This window comes from Muntiacus reevesi, chromosome 16, assembly GCF_963930625.1.
Source record: "Muntiacus reevesi chromosome 16, mMunRee1.1, whole genome shotgun sequence".
NCBI classification, from domain to species: Eukaryota; Metazoa; Chordata; class Mammalia; order Artiodactyla; family Cervidae; genus Muntiacus; species Muntiacus reevesi.
In genome coordinates this window covers 40,824,343-40,850,489 of record NC_089264.1, presented here as the reverse complement: position 1 = coordinate 40,850,489, position 26,147 = coordinate 40,824,343, and the positions used below count along the sequence as shown (strand labels likewise).

At 36.4% G+C, this 26,147-nt stretch overlaps 1 long non-coding RNA gene across 1 annotated transcript in view; it reads right to left on the bottom strand.

Moving 5' to 3' along the window:
• LOC136147959 (uncharacterized) overlaps positions 1 to 24,605 on the bottom strand; it is a 103,019-nt gene extending 78,414 nt beyond the window's left edge. The window contains exon 1 of the long non-coding RNA XR_010659417.1: positions 24,433 to 24,605. This is a non-coding gene — a long non-coding RNA (uncharacterized lncRNA). The remainder of the gene's footprint in view (positions 1 to 24,432) is intronic.
• Positions 24,606 to 26,147: the final 1,542 nt, after the last annotated feature.

The window sequence follows — 26,147 nt, the reverse complement described above, 5'->3', positions numbered from 1 at the left end:
TCTTTTCCCATATAGGTTATTACAAAATATAGAGTTCCCTATGAATAAGCATGTTAAGAGTATTTTTTGCAAATAATTATTATTTCAACCTATGGAAATGAGGGTAAATGAGGATATGAGAATGGAAGGTGGGTAATGGACAAGATAAATCTCATAGTCAATGGATTAGAAAGCTCACTGATATTGGATAATTGTTGGAGTGAAAGTTGAAGAGAAAATTAATGAAAAGGAAAATAGGTATTGGTTGTAGAGAGAGAGAGAGTGACAAAAGGAAATACAATCACACAGAGGCAGTTATTAATTTAAATACTGGGGAGTTGTTCTGCTTTCTTTCCTGGTGCCCCAAGACTTTTTGAAGCTACTGTCTTAGGCAGGTATATGTATCAGTACTTTGTGGCCACTGTTCCTCAGCTAGGCTGACTCAACATTTAAAACAAAGTGTATGAAAGGATGAGCACGGGAAAGACAGCCACAGAATTCTATTTGTTTGCAAATCTCAGCCAAGTCCTCCAATCAATGAAGCTAACAATTTGATTTCCAACTTCTTTTGTCTGTCTATTAATTTGTTCCAAATCTCGATGAGAAATAGTCTTGTTATGTTTTGATCCTCTAAAACCTCAACAGCTATAATAGAAGACTTTGGCCCTTGCCCAAGAATGGAGGTGTTGTGATCACTTCTAATATATACCTTGGGACAGTCTCTGAACCTGATTAGGAAAGTTCACACTGTTGAGGGAAAGAACTGAGAAATGTATTCAGAAAATAAGCAAGTACAAGACAAACAGTAGGTATTTAATATATAAACATTTTCTCCCTCCTTATGAAATGAGAAGCCTTTGGCTTGATTGTAGGTGGTAACTTTTCTGTAGCTGAGGATCCTAGGTATTAAGAATGCTGAAGACTTCTAAATTATCATGTGAATTTAGCAGCCAAATGTAGGTAGAATTGTTACTTCCAGTGACACAATGAGGATGATCATGGAGTCATCTTTCATGGCAGTATAATTGGGATTGGAGTCCACATGTTAATACTGAAGAGTCAAATATTTAACTAACAGTACAACAGGAAGTGATTGAGGAGGGACAGAACTCATTGCCTCATGCTAACTAGTTTATATGGGTTGATAAGGTTGGCTCACACTCAGAAAGAAATTTGTAGAACCTTTTGAAAATTATAGCTCTCAGATAAAAGCTAAGAATCAGCTAGGTAACATATTTCTTGCCTGGAGGTCACCTATATGCATTGGTGCTGGACTCAGCCTGAAATTGCCTGTAACTAAGTCTGTCTACCCCCAAGTTGTGATGTATGAGGTAGTACAACAGCTCCTTAGATAAGTACAGATGAAAATGAAATGACAGGACTCAGTCATCCCTGAGAACAACACCATCCCTGCCCTGCTGCAATTTGGCTATATGTTTATAAAACCAAATTGGTTGTATATCTGGTTATATATTTGGTTATATGGTTATTTGCAAATAAATTTCTTTCTTAGCTAAATTAGTTCAAATTGGGCATCTTTTAATTTGTAATTGTATGTCCTTTAGTAATATGAAGAAATTCAATTTCTCCCTTTTTTATGCTTCATTTGGTTTATCATTAGTTTCTAAGTTTTCTAAGGAATATGCATGCATTTGCAAACAGAATACTACAAAATTTATGATACAGTAAAAATAGAGGAAAAGGAGGTCCTGACCCCAGGTAGTTCTAAACATCAATTTGGTTAGGGAATATCAAACGTAAGAAATGTGTCAGGGACCAAAATGATCGTCTGGTCTGTTGGACCAGATCTGCTGATCTGCTGGAGATTAAGCATAAGTTTTTTTTGTCAATATTTGTATAGATTGCTCAATCCCTGGATATAAAGACTCAAAATTCTTGGATTATCTAAGAACCTATAAAAATTGTATGCTAGATAGTTTCTGCAGAAGAAGAATTTGTATAGGATTGTAGGAAAGTTCACAAAAGTGTCTTTAGAATAGGATGAGAGCCAAAGCTACTTCAGGGATCTGGAAAACATTGACTAATAACCTCATCATGATGGATGGGATGAATCAGCTCTATTTCTTGGTAATTATTTCACTCTGCCCAAGATTTAATGTCCTGAGAGGAACTTGAATCCCTTGCTCATAGTGGTATTTTGGTTTACCTACCATTCCTCCAAGACCAGGCACAGTGATGATGGAGAGGTATTTCAGAAAGAAAGAAAAACGAGGAAAGAAAGAAGAAAAATGTATTTGAGTGCTATTAAGAACTTAATAAGGAATGAACAGAATCATCAATGCAGTGAACATGAGCTTGGGAAAACTCTGGGAGATGGTGAGGGATGGGGGGGCCTGGCTTGCTGCGGTCCATGGGGTCACAAAGAGTTGGACACAACTGGATGAATGAACAGCAACAAGAAAAAATTAACACTAAGACACTGAACAATACTATAGGTCAGTTTTGAGTAAAAAAGACTCAATATGAATCAATGTTTAATTTTGCTTCAAATAGTTTCACATCCATTCTCTCCTTGGTCTCTGCATGAAGGACAGATTGGTCTTCTTCACAGCATGGTGGCTTGAAAACAGCCAAACTACTAACAGGATTTCTTAGAGCTCTGGTGAGTGTCTCAAGAGAACCACACAGAACTTTGGTGCTTTTATGGGCTAGCCTTGTGGCTCAGCTGGTAAAGAATCCGCCTGCAATGTGGGAGACCTGGGTTCGATCCCTGGGTTGGGACTATCCTCTGGAGAAGGGAAAGGCTACCCACTCTGGTATTCTGGCCTGGATAATTCTATGGACTGTATACTCCATGGCGTGGCAAAGAGTCGGACACGACTGAGCAGCTTTCACTTTCAGAAGTCATGTAGCATCACTTTTTCTATAAGCCCACTCATGTGGATAAAGAGTCTGCTTGCCAATACAGGAGATGCAGGTTCAATCCTTGGATCAGGAAAATCTCTTGGAGGAGGAAATGGCAACCCACTCCAGTATTCTTGCCTGAAGAATTCCATGGACAGAGGAGCCTGGTGGGCTACAGCCCATGGGGCCAAAGCTACTAAGCACACAGCACAGACTCATATTCAAAGAGAGAGAACTGAGACCCTACCTCTCAATAAAAAGAAAATTAAAATTTCAGTGAAATAAAATCATGTATATTAGAAGATATTTCTAAAAATAAAATCTGCCACCTCTGGGAGATACAGCCTGCCACAAGTATAGACCCCAAACATACTAATCTCAGTGTAAGGAGCCTGGTGGTGGCTTTAAGTCCTCATATCAATTGCCTTCTGCCCTGCCCTTCTATACTCCATATTTTCTAAACATAATAAATCCCAGCACAACTCAGTAATATTCTTCATACACTTCACAGAACAAGAGAAAAGTTGGGAATGAAGTAAAATCAATTCCAGTGAATGAACTGCTTTTTAAATGGTAGTTTTCTGAATATGAAAAATATCATTCTTATAGGACTACTTTTAAATATCTTAGTCGTAAGAGGAATCAGTTCTTTTTTGAGGAAGTGTACAAAGAGCTTTCTGTTTTGGGTAGAGGATATGTCATTATTCAAGGTGCATTGATTAGGTACCAGCTATTCACTGAGCTCTATTCTCGGTGATGGAAGAGTGATAGAATGGAGATCAGGAAAAAAACTTATTTTAAAAAAATTCCTGCCACCATGGTGGTTACCTGAATACATTATTTGTTTGAGAAAGGACACCTCCTGGTAAAGGTATACATGTTCGATTTCTTCCACCCTACTGGGCAAGCTTCCAGTGCAGGAACTATGTCAGTTTCACTACTGTAGTCCGAGGGCCCACCACAGTGCCTGGAGGAGAGCGAGTTTCAATAAATATTTGTTGAACTATATTTGTGCAGATATGAAGGAATTCATGCCAGTCCCTTAAAAGAAAGGGCTCTCATGAGAAAGGAGTGAGCATGTCCTCTTCTTAAAGGACTGACACTAGACTGGCTCGAGGGGACGGCTGTACCCCATCCTTACCAATAAAGGCTTAGGAAAATGCAGGGGAGGAGCAGCGGAACAGGTTCTCTGTTATTTTTTCAGTAAGAGAAAGGTAAAGAAATCTGTACAATTTTTTAAACTTTGCAATTCCCTTGTGTTTGTTATTCTTGCTTTTCTCTATTTCTCTGTCATGATTAATAGTCATTTTTTCAAATGTCATGTGCACCGGTCTTTGGGGAGTGGAAGGAAGGAGGAAGCTGGGGAGACTGTTACTCTCTGCAAGGAAGCTCGAGGGGAGAGAATCCTCGAGGGATAAAGTTGGTGTTCACAGCTTCAGAGACTTGGGAGTAGGTGGAGTCCCTGAGGCCCGCTCCAAGGAGAGACAGAATGGCAGCAAGCCTGGGCTACAGAGCATCCAGAAATTCAAGTGTGCAAAGGCTGTCGTGGTTATTTGACCAAGCCTTGCGCAGTGTCTCCTGGTATAGAATTAAAAACAAATAGTGCTCTTCTAGCACTTTGCTTTCAATTCTGCATTCTCTATGTCAGTTAAATATGTCACACTAGAAATCTTTCTGAAGTCCTGCCCTGCTTTTCTCATCCTTCATTTATAATCCCTTACCTAATCCTGTCATTTTTGCCTGTTCAAGTCTTTCAAATCACCCCCTCTCATTTCCATCTTCACTGCCTTGCCTGTGCTCAGACATGAATCACATAACTGCCCCCAACTGGTCTCAACGTGAGAATCCTTCATCCTATTTCCCACTGTTTTTTCTTTAACGCAAGCTTGATTATGTCCTTCAATGCTTAGCTCTCTGGCATGTGTGAACTTACTACCTGAAGACAGCATCACAAACCTTAGCATATGAGGCCTCTGCTCTCTGTTAAACTTTTAGACTCATATGTTTTCTTCCTCCTTCAATAAATCTTACACTCCAGCCATATGAGTTGGCTAACTGAGGCCAAACTATTCCAAATGACTGACTTTTATACGTTAGCATATAATGTTCAGTTTGTCTGGAATGTGCATTCTTTTCTCTCCAATAGACAGACTCCTTTTCGACTTTCAAGACCTAGATAAAATATCACTTCTTCTCAGTGAAGCCTTTTTCTACTCCCTCAGGCATTGTGTGTAAATTTTTTGTGTGGATGAGTTTTGTTACTAGACTGTGACTTTCTTGAGAGAAGGGATTTCCTGTTAATCCACATACTATCACAAGTGCCTAACACAACACCTATTGTAAAACTGATAAATAACAAAGTGAATAAATGAATATGAGTGACAAGGATGGCTTTTGTCCTGTGATGTGATGTTAAGAAAAAAGATGGAAGTGCAAGTCTAGGTAGATGTGTACGTGGCCTCCCTGGAACATGTCACTGATTATACCTGACAATCTGTCTTTTTATTGCCTAGAGGTATAAAGAAATTAAACCAGGAGAGTCCAGTATAGCTATTCAGTCTCTAGACAGCGGAAACTCTCAAATTTCTAAAGGATATGCAATTCTGTTCTTGGATGAAGGAAAAACACCAGTTTTGAACAAAGTAGGTTTGTAGGACAGTACAAACAGCTGCGTCTGAAGAAAACTGTTCATTTTTTCTTTATTTTGGCAAAAGTACCAACTTCCTGGTGCCCTGTGTATGGCCAGCTTACATTCATCTAGAAGTAAGGAATTCAGATAAGCAGTATATTCCAAAGAGATAAGTAATTCTTCTTGTATGTCAGTGTAAGAACAGAGATTTACTAATTATATTGAATTAGCCAATATCTTCAGAGAAGGCAATGGCACCCCACTCCAGTCCTCTTGCCTGGAAAATCCCATGGACGGAGGAGCCTGGTAGGCTGCAGTCCATGGGGTTGCTAGGAGTTGGACACGACTGAGCGACTTCACTTTTACTTTTCACTTTCATGCGTTGGAGAAGGAAATGGCAACCCACTCCAGTGTTCTTGCCTGGAGAATCCCAGGGACGGACGAGCCTGGTGGGCTGCCATCTATGGGGTTGCACAGAGTCGGACACAACTGAAGCCACTTAGCAGCAGCAGCAGCCAATATCTTAATCTGCTCAGGTTTCTGTAACAAAATGCCTTAGACTGCGTAGCTTGATCAATGGAAAATTACTTCTTGTGGTTCACTGCTGAGAAATCCAAGATCAAGGTGTCTGCAGATTCAGTGTCTGGAGCAGGCCTGCTTCTTTGACTTACAGATAGCTCTCCTCTCTGACTGTGTGCTCCTGGTGAAATGGGGGAGAGAGTGTGCTCTTATCTGTCTCCCTCTTATAAGGGTACAAATTGCATCATGAGGGCCCCACCCTCATGACTTATCTAAACTTAATTACCTCCCATATGCAAATATCATCATGTTGGGGGTTACCACTTCAGCACATAAATTTTAGGGGGACACAAACTTTTAGTCCATACAACTAACCAGGAATGATCACAAGGCAACAGCAGTAATAAAGACAATAAAAATGTCATAATAGTATTAGTGTAGTGTGGTAGAGGTTTATTGAATGCTTGCTATGTGACAGTCACAATTTCAGGTGTTTTTACATATGTTGGCTCATTAAACCTCCTATTGACCCTATGAGGAAGGTGATATTATTACATTCATTTTAAATATGAAGAAATTAAAACACAGAAGGCTTCAGTAACTAGTCTAAGGTCACTAATTATTAGCAGAAGTGGAAATCAATCTCAGTAATTCTGGCACCAAAGCTCATATTTTTAACCACAATGCTAAATTTAGAAGAGGAAACACTCATGGAGATTTTCAAATTTAATGCTTTTTAACATTTTTGTAGTCTTGGAAAGATATGTCATATATATTTATATATATATATATATATATATATATATATATTTAAATGTATATATTTAAATCCTACTACATAAAACAAATAAAAACTGAACCGGATTTCTGATCCTGGCAGTGTTGTAGGCAAGGTACCCCAAATGCATTCCTTTCACACAAAAAATGGAAAATTAAGAGAAAAACTTAAATGTATATTTTAGTACTCAGTAAAATAGAAGTTGTCCAGGAGCAGAAAAAAGGTGGACAGAAATATTGTATTGGCCAAAAAGATTGCTCAGGTTTTTCCATACCATTTTTTGCAAAAAAAAAAAAAAAAAAAAAAACAAAATGAACTTTTGACCAACACAATAGAAAGAAATAAAATGGAAGTTTTCGTAAAAAGAATTTGTAGATTTCCAGGAAGCTATAACCTTTCTTTTAACAATCTTGTGGAGGAGAGGAGAAAGGGTATTCTTAACAAGATATTTCCTCAGGAAAAAAAAAGGAATTGGGAAAATATACACTATGCGAAGGGAAAAAGCAAATAGCCTTGTCAATTCCGGCCTTGAGTCTTAGATGAGATAAAATTTTAAAAGTTTGCTCTAATAGTTCTTAACTACATATTAGCCTTCACATAAGTTGAGAATTAAAGCCTACAGTATCTAAAAGTCCTGAGTCAAGAAATTATGTAAAATATTCCTGGGCTAGTGTTCTCTCAAGGGTCTAGCAGAAGCAAATGCAAATCCTCTCTCAAGGAATGCATTCTCAGCACAGATGTTATAAAATTTCTTAGGTAAAACTCCAAAGGAATATAAAAAAGAAAAAAAAAAAAAAAGAAATTCGTGAAGAAGTAAAGCATGTGGTTTCTGGTCAAACACATAAATATCTTAGAAGCTATCACTCCTGTTCTCACAAGTAAAAAGTTGAACAAACTGAAAATCATCACCTCTCCTTAGCTTCATCAGATAACACATGGATCCACCAAATGTCATAGGTTAAACCGGTGTCCTAAAAACTGGAAAGAGATTTAAGTACCAAAAATCATATTACCTTTTGCTTGCCTAGAACATAAGCCCAAGCAGAAGCCTGATTCTGGAGCCAGTACCCATAAGAGCACCTAAAATGTGACTGATGGATTGCTAGAGGTGACATATGGACTAGTCTTAGAGTTAAAAGCACCTGTGGGCTGGACTTGGGAGGAGGGCAAAGTTCTGTTCATTTTACCTCCTGAAGTTCTACCACTTTTAACTCAGGATGAAGGCTGGAGAAGACACCCCTCATGCTTCTGGTGGAAGAGAAAGCAAGCATTTTGAAATACGTTCGAGCATTTTAAACAAAGGAGCTAACTCACTCCTCAAAAGACACAATTTAACCATAACTTTACTTAACCAACTTAAATTTCACCAGAACTTAATTGACCTGGAGAAAGTAGAATACTTAAATCCAGCCTCTCTCTAGCATTCTTGTCTCACCTAATGGAAAGGCAAAAACATGTGAAAAACACTTTGCGAATCACAGCCAAGGGGCATAGGCTCATGAAAAGACAGATATTTAATTTTTGGATTACAGACTGCTTCTGTTCTTTCCACACTTCACCATAACATTATCAGGGTTCTGTATAATAGCAGTGGATTTCAACTAAACTCACTTCCAGATGTTCAAGCTGGATTTAGAAAAGGCAGAGGAACCAGAGATCAAATTGCCAACATCTGCTGGATCATCGAAAAAGCAAGAGCATTCCAGAAAAACATCTACTTCTGTTCATTGATTACGTTAAAGCCCTTGACTGTGTATCGCAACAAACTGTGGAAAATTCTTAAAGAGATAGGAATACCAGACCACCTTACCTGCCTCCTGAGAAACCTGTATGCAGGTCGAGAAGCAACAGTTAGAACCAGACATGGAACAACAGACTGGTTCAATATTGGGAAAGGAGTACAACAAGACTGTACATTGTCACCCTGCTTATTTAACTTAGATGCAGAGTACATCATGCAAAGTGCCAAACTAGATGAAGCACTAGCTGAAATCAAGATTGCTGGGAGAAATATCAATAACCTCAGATATGCAGATGACATCACCCTTATGGCAGAAGGTGAAGAGGAACTGAAGAGTCTCTTGATGAAAGTGAAAGAGGAGAGTGGAAAAGCTGGCTTAAAATTCAACATTCAGAAACTAAGATCATGGCATCCGGTCTTATCACTTCATGGCAAATAGATGGGAAACCACAGAAACAATGATAGACTTTATTTTGGGGGGCTCCAAAATCACTGCAGATGGTGACTGCAGCCATGAAATGAAAAGATGCTTGCTCCTTGGAAAAAGCTATGACAAACCTAGACAGTGTATTAAAAAGCAGAGACATCACTTTGCTGACAAAGGTCCATCTAGTAAAAGCTATGCTTTTTCCAGTTATCATGTATGGATGTGAGAGTTGGACCATAAAGAAGGCTGAGCACCAAAGAATTGATGCTTTGAACTGTGGTGTTGGAGAAGACTCTTTAGAGTCCCTTGAACCGCAAAGGAAATCAAACCAGTTAATCCTAAAGGAAATCAGTCCTGAATATTCATTGGAAGGACTCGTGCTGAAACTGTAGCTCTAATACTTTGGCTGCCTGCTGCGAAGAGTCAACTCACTGGAAAAGACCCTGATTCTGGGAAAGGCTGAGGGCAGGAGGAGAAAGTAGTGTCAGAGAATGAGATGTTTGGAGAGCATCACGGACTCAGTGGACATGAGTTTGAGCAAGATCTGGGAGATGGTGAGGGAAGCCTGGCATGCTGCTGTCCATGGGATCACAAAGAGTCTGACACAACTGAGCGACTGAAGAATACAGTGCAAAATTGGATTCCTCAGATTCTATCAAAGAAGGAGTTTCTGGATAAACCCAGTAACATCGTAGGAGACAGAGACATTAGAGAAAATCTTACTTTCTGACACCTTACAGCTATAGCAAACACCAAAGAGACTAACTCCTGGATAAACATGAAGACCTTACACTAAAAGCCTATTATTCAGTTCCTCTTATGTGATATATCACTTTTGGCTTCCAACCAGAAAATTACAAGGACTATTATGTACAGGAACTGTGCCTATCTGATTAAAAAGATATAACAAGACTGGGCTGAAACTCTATCTAGACAGTATATTAAGAAACAGAGACATTACTTTGTCAACAAAGGTCTGTCTAGTAAAGGCTATGGTTTTTCCAGTAGTCATGTATGGATGTGAGAGTTGGACTATAAAGAAAGCTGAGCACCGAAGAATTGGTGCTTTTGAACTGTGGTGTTGGAGAAGACTCTTGAGAGTCCCTTGGACTGCAAGGAGATCCAACCAGTCCATCCTAAAGGAGATCAGTCCTGGGTGTTCATTGGAAGGACTGATGCTGAACCTGAAACTCCAATACTTTGGCCACCTGAAGCGAAGAGCTGTGTAATTTGAAAAGACCCTGATGCTGGGAAAGATTGAGGGCAGGAGGAGAAGGGGACGACAGAGAATAAGATGATTGGATGGCATCACTGACTCAATGGACATGAGTTTGGGTAAACTTCGGGAGTTGGTGATGGACAGGGAGGCCTGGCGTGCTGCAGTCCATGGGGTCACAAAGAGTCAGACACGACTGAGTGACTGAACTGAACTGAACTGAAACTTTATCTTGGGCTCTCTTTTTCTGGGTATGCTACGGATAGGTTTGTGGTTCCTGGTTGAGAAGAAAAGGGCATTTGTCATGATTCTTACAGAGGGAGGACAATTGGAATTCATTCTACCTCCCCTGGACCTTTTGTTAAACAGCCTTTGACTTTGATGGATATCCTTATTTTAATTGTCCTGCTATTGTGCATTACTTTTCTCTCTAAAAATATAGATTTCTAAGTATTATTATTTTGAGTTCTGTGACTCTTCATTTGCAATAGAATGTGTCTATTGCCACCAATATAGTACAGGGAAGATAAAATATTAACCAAGCAAACTGAAAAAAATATCTGGAAAATAGGTATTGATGAGATCTAGAACAACAGGGATTTTTATCCCCTTCTGGTTGGATTATATATTGATACAAGCTTTTTTGGAAGTAGCTTGGCATTATTTGGTAAATTTAAAGATATATTCTAAGATTCTAAAACTTTTTTTATAAAAAATACTTGGCCACCAAGTGTATAAAAATGTTTATGGCAGTATTTGGACACAACCCAAATATTTATCAACAGGGGCATGGATATTTACATTTTGGACTCTATTGATACAATGATACTGATGGATAGAAACCAGTCTTGTAAGAATATATATTGTGAGACTATTTATATAAAATGTTAAATGTACAAAACTAAGAATACACATACTTTAAAAGATAGAAATACAGGTTTAAAAACTCTAAAAGCAAACATGATAATGATATACAATAATTCAAGATAGATTATGATTACTTCTGCAGCTATTCTAATGGGAGGGAAAGGGTTTGGGATATGAAAGAAGTTTTTATTGGTTTGCTAATGTTCCATTTCAGGAGTGTTTGATACACTATTCTACATATCTAAAGGAATATTTAAAGCTACTTGTCCTTTTACCAATGCCGTCTATCGACAGTTAAACATATTAAGGACCAGAGAGGTAAGTGACTGATGCTACTAATAGGTCATTACTAACAGAGATGAGGACAGAACACCTGAATCCTGCATACCACTTTCTACCTAGCCAAGGATATAATGTGGGGTATAGTAAGAACATGATTTGCAACCTTGAATCCATCATGATCTATGCATAAGGTAAGATAAAATAGGAGGTGGCCATGAAAGCAGTAAGTTCGATCAAGATCTTAACCATGGAAAGATTTGGTAACTTCCGCCTGGACCACAAAACAGAGCATCCCACTAGAGCATCTTTACTAGACAAAATTGCAGGCAGCAGAAAATACTGTAGCAAACTCTGTTAGGGTCTTGATCCAAATACAAGAATATTATTGGAATTCACTATAATGCCTCTAAGTAACATGGGGAAATGCTTATAATGAGCCACTTGGGAAATTTGGAATTTTGCCTTTTTTCATAACACTCTATGGCTAAGAATTTTAAAACAGGTTTTTGTCAGTCTATTAGACTCAATAGTAGAAATATGTTTCCAGTTTTTCTACTATATATTCAGACTAGGAGAAATATGATGCCAGTAATGGCCAGCCAGCCTTCACTATGAGGGATTACTTATATAGCACAATATTTATAAAGGAACTTAACACATGACATTAGAATTTAGAAAAACATTCAAAGGAAAGGAATCAGATATTCTAAGAATATATTTGATAAAGTTAAGACTAATTAACATGAGGTATTTTCACACATTTTGGGGGGTACGGAGTAAGGTTTTATGGAGATTTTTTAATCTAAAGGTAGAGAAGAATACTATTAAATCTTGCCTATTATAAAGACAAAGGAAAGAGATGAGTACCTTTATATAACGGTGCTCAAATGTCATTCTATGACTGGTTATATCATGTGTGCATGCGTGCTAAGTTGCTTCAGTCGTGTCTGACTCTTTGCAACCCTATGGACTGTTGTCAACCAGGCTCCTCTGTCCATGGGATTCTCCAGGCAAGAATACTGGAGTGAATTGCCATGCCCTCTTCCAGGGGATCTTTATGGTCCAAGGATCAAACTTTTGTCTCTTATGTCTCCTGCATTGACAGATGGGTTCTTTACCACTAGGACCACCTGGTTATATCAGAATATATCCTACTTTTTAAAAATTCTCATTCATATAAATTCCAAGAAATTCATATAAAATTCATATAAAAATTAACATTCACCTTCAGGCTGAAGAAGGTGCTTAGAAATTTACATTAATTAAAAAAAATCTTCCTGGAGGAAACTGATGGAAAATTAATCCTGAGAATTACTCTTCTGAGTAATTTTAAGATCATGAAAATATTCATTCATCAGGGATGGAGTGAGGTGGTGGCGCCTTAATATCCTGGTATAAACATGGCACTGATCTACCTACAAGAGGAGTAAAAGAGATGATAAACTCTTTTACCATCTGGAAAATTGAATCAGGATTGAGAGAGTGAGACCAAACAATTTTTGTGAAGAACACTGTTCTTAGTCTACCTTCTCTCTTGAGTGTTCTGTTGACTCTAATGGATCCAAAGCCCCCAGAGTGGTCAATATCCAAGTTTGGAAGAAAGCAAAGAACAGAATTAGTGAAGCCAACTGGTATTTTTCAGTGCTTCCAATGATAGATCATATTTCTGAAGACTTGAAAGATTCATAACGCATACCATACCCCTGGCGCATTTCAGATGAGCAGACTTTGTGTGCTCAGAAGTAAGCGAGAAGATGTGCTGCACTGAATTTTATTGATTTTTCTCTTTGCTTGTATAGTTTTATGATGTTCCATTTTCTCTTTCCTGTTGGTTTGGAAACTGGCCTTGGTTATTTATTTTCTTCCTTCATTTTACACTTAAAATGTATATGTAACACTGCATCAATTTTCATGGCCACGGGTGAAAGGGCAGGGTGGATTCTATGGACAAGAAAAGATGGTCTAGTGATAGAGGAGTTAATTATTTCCCTTCTAAGTAACTTCTTCTCAAGTTCTCTTCCATTTTCATTTTCTCATGTTTTTGGAATGCATTGATAATTTTATTTTTAATCCAATCACTTTTTGAATTTGAGCACTGAATTCTCACTTTCAGAGATTATATATTGATAGCTCTGAATTATTTCCATTTGTATTCTGTGCCAGGCATTTTGGTTGTTGAATCAAGAAGTTCTACAACTTCTTGACATAATTCATCTAACAATAAGGCTAAGCAGATGAATTATAATAGAAATAGGCTTTTGCTCATGGAAGTTTGATAATTGATGATGATCAACCTTGCTAACAAATTTATTTTTTCTCTGGTCTTTGCACAGTTCACATGGTGGTTTTAATTAGAATATTATGCCTTTTGTATTATAAAGTAACACTCACTCAATAATCTCAAAGTTTTGGATATGCCAGCCAATTATCTATTGAAGTCATGTTTGGGCTCATGGCCCATGGGACAAAGTTCAACCTCTAATTTGGCTAGTTCTTTTTAATATCTGCTGAATTACTATGCTAGATTAGAGAATGAAAGTATATGGGTCATTGCTGGCTCCAAGGCTAGAATCAAAGTAAGCATTACTCTTCTTGTTAAAAAATGACTTGAAAGCATGAAGAAGAGGTCAAAAGAAGCTCTTCTTGTCCACTGCTAGGACTTATTATGATATTGGTATTCCCAAATTTCAGACATTCCCATAACATTGTAACAAATTGTTTCTTGCCTATAGTATAACAGGTTTATAATATTATAGTATTATAATACCTATAATATTATATTAGTTTGAATGACATAATATTGACATTTTCATGTCTCACAATGGTTGAATACTGATAATTTTATATAATTCAATCTGTTAATATTCTATCCATTCACTTTTTACCTAACATACTATCTTCAAAACTGAAAAAAAAAACAAAAAACAAAAACAAAAACACTGCCACCAAAGGAAAACTTGTACCACTTGTGATAAATAAAATGTAACATAACAGACAAATGCAATAAAAACAAAACAGCAAAGGTCAATGCCATTAATTTCTAGCTAGATACTTCAGCCTGCCAAATGCTCAGAGCTGGAAGTCTGCACTTTCTTTGTTAAGAGGAGGGACTGGCAGTTAGATTCAGATGACAAAAATTAAACCAAGATTTTTTCTTGAGATAATCAGTATTGGAAAAAAATTTAAAAAGGAGTAACTCTTTCTTCTGTGATTTAATATTATTTAAGTCCATACTTTGGAAACACCTAACTTAATATGTTGGAAAACACCACATTAGATCATTTGTTTTGCCCAGTTTTCCCTTTCATTTTCAGAGGGAACTTCTAAGCATGCAATAAATGACACTGTTATTCATGTGCCAACATCTAGTGCTAAATTAATTTCATAAATAATGTCAAATGAAGTAGATTATATCTTGCAAGAGTCTACAACTCTCTAATGTCATTTATCATAGCATATAGCTTAATTGAATACAATTTTTATTTATATTCTGTTTCTCTCTTCCAGCCTCTGTGAATTCCAGATCTTCTTTCCTCCCTGAGTCAGTCCTAAAATGTGAATAATTAGGCAGAAGTAGACAACTGAGTTAATGAGCATAACAAAAGATGTGGAAAGGTAATATTTACAAAGGATAATTTAATCTAATCCATTATCATTTCTATAATACTCAGCTTCAAACTATAAAACTGGTATGCAACACTTTGAGATAAACACACTCATTGCTCACTTAACTCTTCATTTAATTTACTGACTTCAGGAAATGGAATATTTGATTCCTGGAGATATGTGATGGTGTGTTTGTGAGGAAGGGAAACCACAGGATTAAATGGTAACATCTTTTTAGTCATTAATGTTACTATATAAAGAGCATATATATATATATATATATATATATATATATATATATATATATATATATACATGTACATATACATGAACATGTACATATACCTACATATGGGCTTCCCTGGTGGCTCAGTGGTAAAGAATCTGCCTGCAATTCAGATTTGGGTTTGACACTTGGGTCAGAACGAATCCCTGGAGGAGGAAATGGCAACCAACTCCCATATTCTTGCCTGGATAATCCCATGGACAGAGGAGCCTGGCAGGCTATCGTTCATAGGGTTGCAGAGTTACACAAACACACAGACATAGGTATGTACAGATATTATTTGCAAATAGTAAAAATATTTCATGAATTTGAAGATAAAATGAGACTCCACACAAAACTTCTAAGCATTCTCTTTCCAAAAATGAGGGAATATTGTTCTGAACCAACTCTCCTATTGATAAACAATAAAATTGTGTGAATTATTTATGTAAAAAATGACTTTGACATTACTAGCAAGCTTATCAAGGCAGTGAGAATTTTCAGGATCAAAAATTTTAAAATAAGGAAAGTTCAAAAAGGTGAATAAAGATTTGGGAGCATTTTCTTCCTTGATTTATCACCAATTCTGAAAGCCATATGATGGTCAAAGGCCAAGAAGACTGGCTAAATCTTAGAAAGGATGTGAAACAGAAATAGAATAATCATCAAGACTAAGCCAGATTTCTAATCACTTCAATTACTAATTGAGTCAAGGTGATTTACACGTAATATAGCGGCTGTGCTCAGATGCTTAGTTGTTCTTTGGGACCCCATGGACTGTAGTCCTCCAGGCTCCTCTGTCCATGGGATTTCCCAGGCAAGAATGCTGGAGTGGGGTAACATTTCCTCCTTCAGGGGATCTTCACAAACCAGGGATCAAACCCGTGTCTCTTGGGTTCTTTACCACAGGAAACCCAATATACTGCTAGGAAGAAGAAAATGTAAATCCTACTAGGAAAAATATAATTTAATCCAAAAATCATTTTTACTATAATTTTTATGCAATACTGATAACTAAATATAATATGAGTGAGTAATGAGTGATAGTGGCTCAGTCATGTCCAACTCTTTGCAACCCCATGGACTATAGCCTGCCAGGCTCTTCTGTCCAAGGATTTTCCCAGATAAGAATACTAAGTGGGTTGCCATTTCCTTCTCCAAAAAATATATTATAAGGAAAAACAATAATTCACTGAAAACTGAAAAGAATAAAATGAGAAATGGAAGTAGATCCATGTGAGATGCACAAATTGAAATTATTAGCAGAGACTTAAATATATCTATAATTCCTAAATTTGAATTTCTAAATACATAACAAGATAGAGATCTACTCTAGGAAAATAAAGATAGAATTGAAAATAAAAATTATAGGACTGAAAATAAAATAATTAAAATATGAACTTAGTAGATGTTTTGAGAAATGACAGCTGATGAGAAAATTAATAAACTGGAAGGCCTGTTGAAAGAAAATACACAAATTGAACTGGGAAGAGATAAATGGATGAAAGATAGGGAAAATATGGAGAGGAAAGTGAGAAACCTAACATACATGTAATTGGAATATCAAAAGGAAATGAGAAAGAGATTAAAGTAGAAGCATATTTGATGACAAAGGGCCAAGAATCTTACAAAAGACATTACATATAAATGGTAGAAGAGTTACAACCCTCAAACAGGACGAATGTGAAAAAACAAAACCACACATTCACACACTTATACACACAATCCAGACACTCAGGCATATTCCAGTAAAATTGTTGAAAACCAAGCAAAAAATCTTAAAAGAAGCCAGAGGAAAGAGAAAATAGCTGCAGATCTAAAATTCAATATTCAGTGTTTGATATTGTTTAAAAAATAAGATATTTTCAGACAAACAAGCCAAAGAATTGGCTGCCTTCATCATCCAGGAAAGGAAATACTGAAAGTCAATCGGAAAGAAAATTATCCCAGAACAAACAAAAACAAATAAAATGAGTATACGTATTTCTAGATACAAATGGACTTTGACTATTTAAGACAATATAGTAAATATTGTTGGATTTTAGACACAGAATGACAGTGTCTGCCTATAGATCAAGGAGGGGAGAAGTGGAGTTAAAACATTTTAAAGCATTTGCATTACTCTGGAAGTGGAAAAAGTACTAATTTATATTAGAAAGCATTAACGTAAGGATTTGTGCTATAATTTCAGTAAAATGACACTAAACAATAGAAAAATTATAAAGATATATGTATACATGTATGTTTTTGTATCTATATATATAGTGTCTATATATAAATATATATCTATACATATAGTGTCTATATATAAATGTTTAAATACATACATAATATAATATTTTTTATATAATATACAATAAAATTTATGCATTTATAAAATATAATCTTTCATTCATAAATATCATCATCCCTTTATATATACTTTGTACATTTATATATATAAATACTAAAATGACATTTAAACCAAATACATCTATATTACATAAAATATAAATATACCAATACTGCTGTGAAATGTAAGAATTTTCAGATTGAATAATAAAACAAAATGTAATCATATAGTGATTTAAAGAGACATGCCTAAATTCAACAGTTCTGAGTAATTGAAAGTAAAAGAAGGAAAACACAGGCCCATTCATATGTAAAGTATAAAACCACAGCAGTGCTTATCTTTATAAAGACTAATTTTGATGTGTCAGTTATAACAGTAAACAGAGAAATAATGATGCAAACTGAAATAAAAGGCACAAAAAATGTGAATTAACTACAAAAATTAAACATATCTTTTTTGAAAAAGTATTTGAAGTCAATATCAAAAATATGCTTACATTTTCAAGTTTTCCTTTATTACTCAGTTAATTATTGTAATATACATTATAAAAATACATAGTCATCCTTAAAAATTAAATACCCCTGCAGCAAAGTTCTATAGTGAGAAAAGACTAATGCTTTGGATGTGCTGGCCTCAAGGTACCAGAGAATGCTAAAATGGCAGAAAGGTGGACTTCCACTTGTTTTAGAGAATAGAGCAAGTCACACTGCTTAAAATTGTTTGCCTGGTAGTTTGCATCCTCGCGGAAGAATTGAAATAAAAAAATTGGTGGGACTGTGAGTCTTAGCTACAAGCACCATGTTTGGAACAGAAGCACACAGTCCAACAACCAAGACCGTGATCAAGCTCCTCACTGTCTCCATAACTGGGCAGCATCTTGGGATAGAGTTTCAAAGGCTTGGACATGACACCACATGTTCAACTGGAGCTACAGGAATGCGAAATGAACCTATGAACCTGGAGTAAAGGGAAGGCTAAGTAGAGACAGAAGTGTAGTTATAAGGGTATCATATTCGATAAGGTTGGAAATTCAAAAGTTTTTGAAGGATTTTGTTTGAAACTAGAAAAAAAATCAGGAATTAAAATCACTTCTAAAAATGAAAATAAAAAGCACTCAAAATATCTTAAATATAAGTAATGTAAGATCCCCAAGGAAATAAAACAAAAATATGTCTAAAGAAAAAATAACTTTTAGGGCTGCCACAAGTGAATTGTGAATAGGTATACATAAAATTATAGAAATGGAAATATGTTCATTGAAAATTTTAAATCTCAATATTCTACATCAATTCTAGTGTGATATTGTTCAAGAGGAATTTAAAGAAATAAAATGTAATTGAAATGAATTATTGAAGAGTTTGTCCAAAGTCTAAATCAGAAATACAAAGAAATAAAAATGTGAATAAGTAATTTAAAACATGGTAAACATAACAATGAAACTGACTTGTAATAGAAATGTTACTACCCCAGTCTCTAAGTTCAGATATGATCATAGGTTCTTTTTACCTAAAAAATTAAGTAAAAGATAATACTCTTTTTAAATAAAATATTTCAGAGACTAGGGAAGAAGGAAAACATTTTATGAATTGGTATAACTCATAATTTCAAAATCAGGCAAGAACAGTTAATGGAAATATGTACAGGGACCAGTCATACTTATAGCTTCAATAATCTGCTTACACGGGTAATAAATCACATCCAGAAGTGTATACAACCTATTAAACACAGTTACATAGAAGTAAACTTCCTTTACCTCATGAAGAGTATTCCTAAAATAACATAACAATATCATGCTTACTGGCTATTTAAGTTAGGAACATGACAAAAAAATTCTTTGATCATTATTATTCAACATTGTACTAAGCTCCTATGCAATGCAATTAAGAAAAAAATAGTATAATTGTTGAAATGAAATGATATATATAATACACAAGATATGATTGCAAATACGTAAAATCTAAAATTTCAAAATATCAATTGTTTTTAGTCATTTTAATTTTCTCCTTGTTTTTTTAGGTACTTAATTAGATGATCAGCAAATTGTAATAGTTTCAGTTTTTATAGATTTTCACATTTTGTAATTTCTATACTTCTACTTTATTTTTGTTCTTTAATAGAGTTGGCTAAAATCTCAAGAATAATGCTATGTAATAGCAGCATAAGATGATACTCATGTCTTCTGTCATCAATGTAAGTGCTTCTAGCATTTTTTAACAGCGATGCTGTTTTTCAGGCTGAAGGTGATAAGTTTGTATTATGTTAAAGTAAGCTCATTACCAAATCCAACAGACTTTCTTTAGTCTTCCTTACTAGTCTCAACATTTCCCACAATGTTGTATAGGTTTTGCCACCTACTTTTTTATATTTATTGGGAATTCAAGACCCAGTGAATCATAGCCCACTTCCTCACCCAGATTTTAAAAATGAAAAACCAGAAAGAAATGCCAGGTTGATATCAAGATAGTACTTTAATTATTGATAAAGACTAAGTGTGAGAGCTGAACAGCCCTGTTCACGGAGTTCCAGATATCAAAGACTCGTTCGTGAAACCACAGTCCATCATGGATAAGGACAGGCCACCCAAGTGCACAGATAAGATGCACGCATGGAATACCAAAGAGGAGCTTGTGCAGGTATACTTGCTAGAAGAGAAACAGAAGAGCTAAGCCTAAACATTTCTGTTTTAACTTCCTAAACATACAAATCTAGGGAGGCATTTCTCCTCCCAGGAAGTATAAGCAATGCTAAAAGGAGGCCACAGATATAGGTAAAACCTTCTGTATTCCTTTCCTCTTGCTAATATAATATGCCAAAGCACCACAGACTTAGTAGCTTGAACAACATAAATTTATCTTACATTTCTGGAGGTAACAGGTCTAAAATGAATGTCATGGGACTAAAATCAAGGTGTCAGCAGGGCTATATTCCTTCTGGAAGCTCTCTCGTTTTTTTTTTCCCCTCTTCTAAGTAGCTAATTGCATCCCTTAACTCATAGGCCCCAGCCAACAACTGCCTCACCCCAGCCTCTGCTTCTCCATCACATCTTATTTTCTGACTCTGACACTGACTTTCCTGCACCCCTCTTTGAGTCAAGGGCTCTTGTGGTTATATTGGGCTCACCTGAATAATTCAAAGTGGTCTTTCCCTCTCAGATCCTAAACTGAATCACAACTGAAAAGTCCTTTTTTGCTATGTAATGTAACATACTCATGGGTTCTGAAGATTAGTTTATGGATACCTTTGGGAGAAAGGGGACATTAATCTGCTCACCACATCTTCTTTTATAGAAACCAGGAGTGAAAGAAAGGACAGGATAGGCCCTTCTCTAAAATTCCCCATCTTTTTGTCTTCTTTACTCACTGAGTTTAACTCTTAAGCCTTCTGTCAATTAAAGATATGACTGACCGGTGGCTGCATAGAAGGAATTTGGCCTCTATCAGCATGACTCTGCTCTTGCATCCACAGAGATGCTACTTCAATGGCAACTAGAACTTTTTTTTGTTCTGTCCTTGGGCCAACTCTGTGCAGTTGAGACTGTCCACATAATTGTATGAAACTGTTCAGAATTTTATGCTATATAATCAAAATTTGAGACTTCCCAGGTAACGTAGTAGTAAAAAATCTGCCTGCCAATGCAGGAGATGCAAGAGACACAGGTTCGATCCTTGGGTTGGAAAGATCCCCTGGAGTATGAAATGGCTACCCACTCCAGTATTCTTGCCTGGAAAATTCCATGGACAGAAGAGCCAGATGGGATACAGTCCATAGGGTTGCAAAGAGTCAGACATGGTTGAGCCACGGAGCACACACACACATATACACATAATTAACTTTAAGATCAGTCTTTTTCTTTTTTTTAAGGTCAGTCTTTAACCAGAGTTGAAAATTCACTTCTTGTTCTGTTTCTCTATTTTGGCCAGTCACATCATTCAATGCAGCATATCATAAATTCATCAATCAATTAAATAACACTAGTAAGATATTCCAATAGCAAAATGTATGATAGAATTATATCATGACCAACATTATCTCAATTTGAGTGTAAGTCCCACCTCATTACAATAAAAGTTTTGAAAAGAAATAAAGCTACAAATATAGCAGCACTTTGTAAGTTAAAAGTGAAAGAAAAAATCTAATTCTTTTTCTTTGTGTGTTTAAAGTTCAAAGAATTTTGTTTTCCACAGTTTCATATTCTGCATGGTTTTCAATCAGAGATATTTTCCACCTGGTGGCAGGGAGGTTTCAGAAGCAGCTGTAACCTGGACTGTCTTTCAAAAAGATCTGTGTAGTTTCTTCAGAGTCTCAGAAGATGTGTTAACTTATTTCCAAGACTCTGATGTTTCTAACCTTTAAAGATTACAGAGAATTAATGGGACACATGAGTTTTCACAGCACTGGCCCCACAACCATCACATTGGGGAATGAGGCAATCCTCTTCCTCAAGGGTAGTTATCCCAGGCAAAATCACATTCCAAGAACCCAGATCTGTATTGTCAGAGACTAGCAGAGACTTGGTAGCATTGGGGTAAGAGAGAGAGATAAAGAAAATTGGATGTCAGCATGTTGGCATCTCTGAATGCTAGTTAGTTCTTTTTCTAAAATGCACAGTCCTTAGCTCTGGAGAAAACTCTGAGCAAAAAATTACTGTTAACACTGCCAGTTTATCTATGATGGGGTAGACATATATGTGTACATGGTGTGTTTTTTCCCATTGAGTGTCATTTTCCTGTCTTGTTTTTCTTTCAAAATTGAGCAACTTGCAAACGTTGATGGCCTCAGTCTCCAGGAGTTATCTAAGATGTTTTTCTTTTTCATTTAACCTATGCAAAATCTCTATTTTTATTTCATATTTTAATTGTCCTGCACAAATCTTTCTAGTGATGTTCTGATCATACTCTCCATAAGCAGGCATTTTCCATTTTCATCAGTTCTTATTAGGGAATTATTTAGGTGTAAAACACCTGCCTTTTAGGAGAGGTTTCCCCTTCTCAAGTAATTAATCAGTTCAGAACCAATATAAGAGGCTTTGGAGGGACGAGATCTTGGAGATTATAGACAAGCACAGACCCCTCTTTGAGTCTTTCTCTTTGCTGACTACAGAAAGCATTGTCCAAGGGTTTCTCCTTTACCATTCTCACTTTTTGCTACCAATGTAACTCGACTGCATTAACCACTGACTTTTGCAGACATATCTTTTTTGCTGATTTATCCATTTTGCTCAGACCACCCATTTGTGCTCCAATCATGTAATTTCAATTAGAATGAGCATACACACTTTGGTTTCTTACCATCGCCTTAAATTCAACACGTTGGGAATGAATTAATCATTGTTCTGTCTCCTACCAACAAGCTAGTGCCCAAAATAGTGCCCAAATTTTTTCCTCAGCTTCAAATGTTGATGCTATACTTTTGTCACCCAATATTGAAATTTCAGCTTTGTTTCTGATCTTTTTGACCTAAGTAAAGCCTACTCATCCTTGTAGGTCTGCTCCAGCTTATATAGAAGGGCTTCCCTTGTGGCTCAGCTGGTAAAAAAATCCACCTGCAATGTGGGAGACCTGGGTTCAATTCCTTGATTGGAAGATCCCCTGGAGAAGGGAAAGGCTACCCAATCCAGTATTCTAGAGAATTCCAAGGACTGTATAATCCATGGGGTCGCAAAGAGTCAGACACGACTGAGTGACTTTCACTTCACTCAGCTTTACATATCAGTATCTTCCATGAAGCCTTTCTCACAATTGGTGTGTATATGTATGTATACATACACATTAAGTTGTTACACATATAAAGTTACATTATTTATCTATGTCTATTTATCTATCTATATCTACCTTTAAAGGAGATTGAGAGAAAGCAGAGGAGAGAGGGTAATGTTGAGTTAACTCTCTCGGCTTGTTTTTCCCTTCCATCTCATAATTCATCTATGTTCTCATCAACTATTATATCTTTTTCTCCTTTATAGATAAGTTGTCCTTCATTCTTTTCCAAACCTAACAGTCACACCTATGTTCATGTATCTGTATCCTCTTACCTTCTTTAGGTCTTTTGTCCATTGGGGACCTCTTCTATTTGACAAATTGCATTTTTTAAATTAAATCTGAGACGATGTTTTAGTCTCACACTTGCTTCTCCAGGGTAATGATATCACCATTGACCAAATTCCTCAAACCACAAGCCAAGAAGTTATCCTTGACGACTGTCAGTTTTTCCACTCATCCAAATAATTGTGAGCCTCTACCATCTCAATAAATCTCCAGTATATTTCTCTTTACTGTCATGACACTAGTTCATTTCTTCTTACTCATATGGATTATTTCAAGTTACCCAGTTGGTAGTCTTGACCTCAGACACTCCTCTGGACTTCAATTAATTCTTCACACTCCTGACAGATTTGTTATTCCAAAATAAAAGTATGATCATGTTGCATCACTTCCTGGCTTAAAATATTTCAGTGGCTTCCTAGCCCACTGGTTAAAGTCCAAATTCCTTTGGGTGACATGCAAAGACCTTGAAGATCTAATACTAACCTCATCTTCTGCCATTTCCTTCCATACACCAACCAGATAAACTATTTTTCAATATATCATATTTCCCCTCCTCCACTTTTATGCATATTGCTCTCTCTGCAAAGAAATGTCACTTCCATCTGAATCACATTTTCTCCCTTCTCAACCAAGTACTTCCAAATCAAAAAACAATTTTACTCTTTTTGGCATCCTAAGAAACATTAGGCATTTCCTTCTCTAGGTTCTTATTTTTTAAAGACCTTGTACTTATTACACTGAAACATAATTATTGCATTATTTTGATAATTGCGCCTCATTCCTTTGGCTTTTGTTTTTTGGGCTTCTCACATTTAGAATAAAATTCAAATGACTTTTAATGGTCTATAAGGCTGTGATCTCGCCTTGGGCTACTTTCCTGACCTCATTTCCTTCCATCTTCTCCCCAGCTGACTCTGCTCCAGCAACATTGACCTTCTTCCTATTTTCATGCACATTCCCACACTTATTATTTCATACTTGCTGTTTCTTATGCCTCTTGTTCTCTTCCCCAGATATTTGTATGACTGGTGCCTTTCTTGCACATAGGTTTCTGCTCAAGCTTCACTTCCTTCTGAAAGTTGTTTTTCCTGAGTGTAAAGTTTAGGATGACATGGGCTTCATATTGCATGGGCATCTTGAATTACATTCACATAATAGTACATTCCCAGCCCTGCTTCTAAATTATAACCCTTTGACTGTTCTTAAGGGTACATGTGCAACTTGTTGATCATGTTGTAAGCATTCTGGCACTGGCCAAGCACGGCTGATATTGGAGTTTTCTTTTGAAAATAATACTGAAGCCAAGTTTTCATTTGAAGGTCATGATTAATGATGGATTAACTTAAACTCAAAAAAGCCTTTTGGAATATTTGACTACTGTTAATAAGGATGGCAGGTAATGTACTGGAATGTTTATCTGGGCTTACTGTGTAAACAAACAAGTCTCAAGGCAATGCAGAACTTATGCATATTATTTTAGAATAAATTTCACACTGTGAGCAGTAGCTTTATATACTAAATAATTTATACTACTATACAGATAACTAAGTTGAGTTCTTCAGTGGAAGGGGTTTAGTACTGTAGTGTTTCTATAGATTTTTACCCCCAAATGATGTTTATCATCCAGAGTACTTTATAATTTAAATGATCCAATATCAATCTTCGCCCCCAGGACACCAGAGGATCCTTACTCTCAGGATAAATATTGGTTTGTACTGACCAGCATGCTAAGTGTATACCAAGGGATTATTCTAACATCTGTTTGGGACAAACAGATGTTGTCATTACAAACCTTCCTCAGTGTGCTCCTTCATAGTGAAAGAATAACTCCCAGGCATCGACTCATAAAAGCAATCAGTAAATGGACAGAAAAAAGTAGAAGGCTCCACAATGTTTTGAATAGGAGGCCTCAAGACCAGAGAAGAAAAGAAGGAAATAGCGTGGGGAGGTAGAAGGTGTGGCAGTGGCAGGGGGAATAAAAGCATTGTGAAGTCCCAAGTTACATAGAAAGCCTTTTGTATAGTTTGTCTTATGTGGGATTTTATAACCATATAAAATCCAATATGCTTCTTTCATTGCAAGCAGGAGGATGTTGTATAAAAAAAAGCTGGAGAAACAGCATGCAAGTCATAAAAGACATGCAGTTTGAATTTACATATGCATCCATCATGAGGTCGTGTGCACCAAGACACAGACCAAGATGTTTAATAACAAGAGAAGGTAGTACTTCCTTCTCTAGGACAAAAGATTTTCAGTTGTAGCCAAGCAGCTGATACACATAGGCATCACCAAGGAGAGAGACTGTTCAGGACATTAAAAGATAATTGATACTTTGCTGCAACGAATGGACCAAGTGCCCTGACTACAACTCACTACGTCTGCACGTAGTGAAGTTCTTTTTCTGTAGGCGGCATTTAGACTTTCCCCCCATCTCGGCTCCTTGGCCAGGCCTTGAGAGAAACAGGTGGCCAAAGTTTTTATGCCAAGTTCATTCTTGACCACAGAGTTGTCTCCACTGAGTTCTGTGTTTTAGGGACCAGGGAAGAAGAAAAAGGCATAGCTATCAACTGGTCACTGACATAAAATTCAGCATCAGT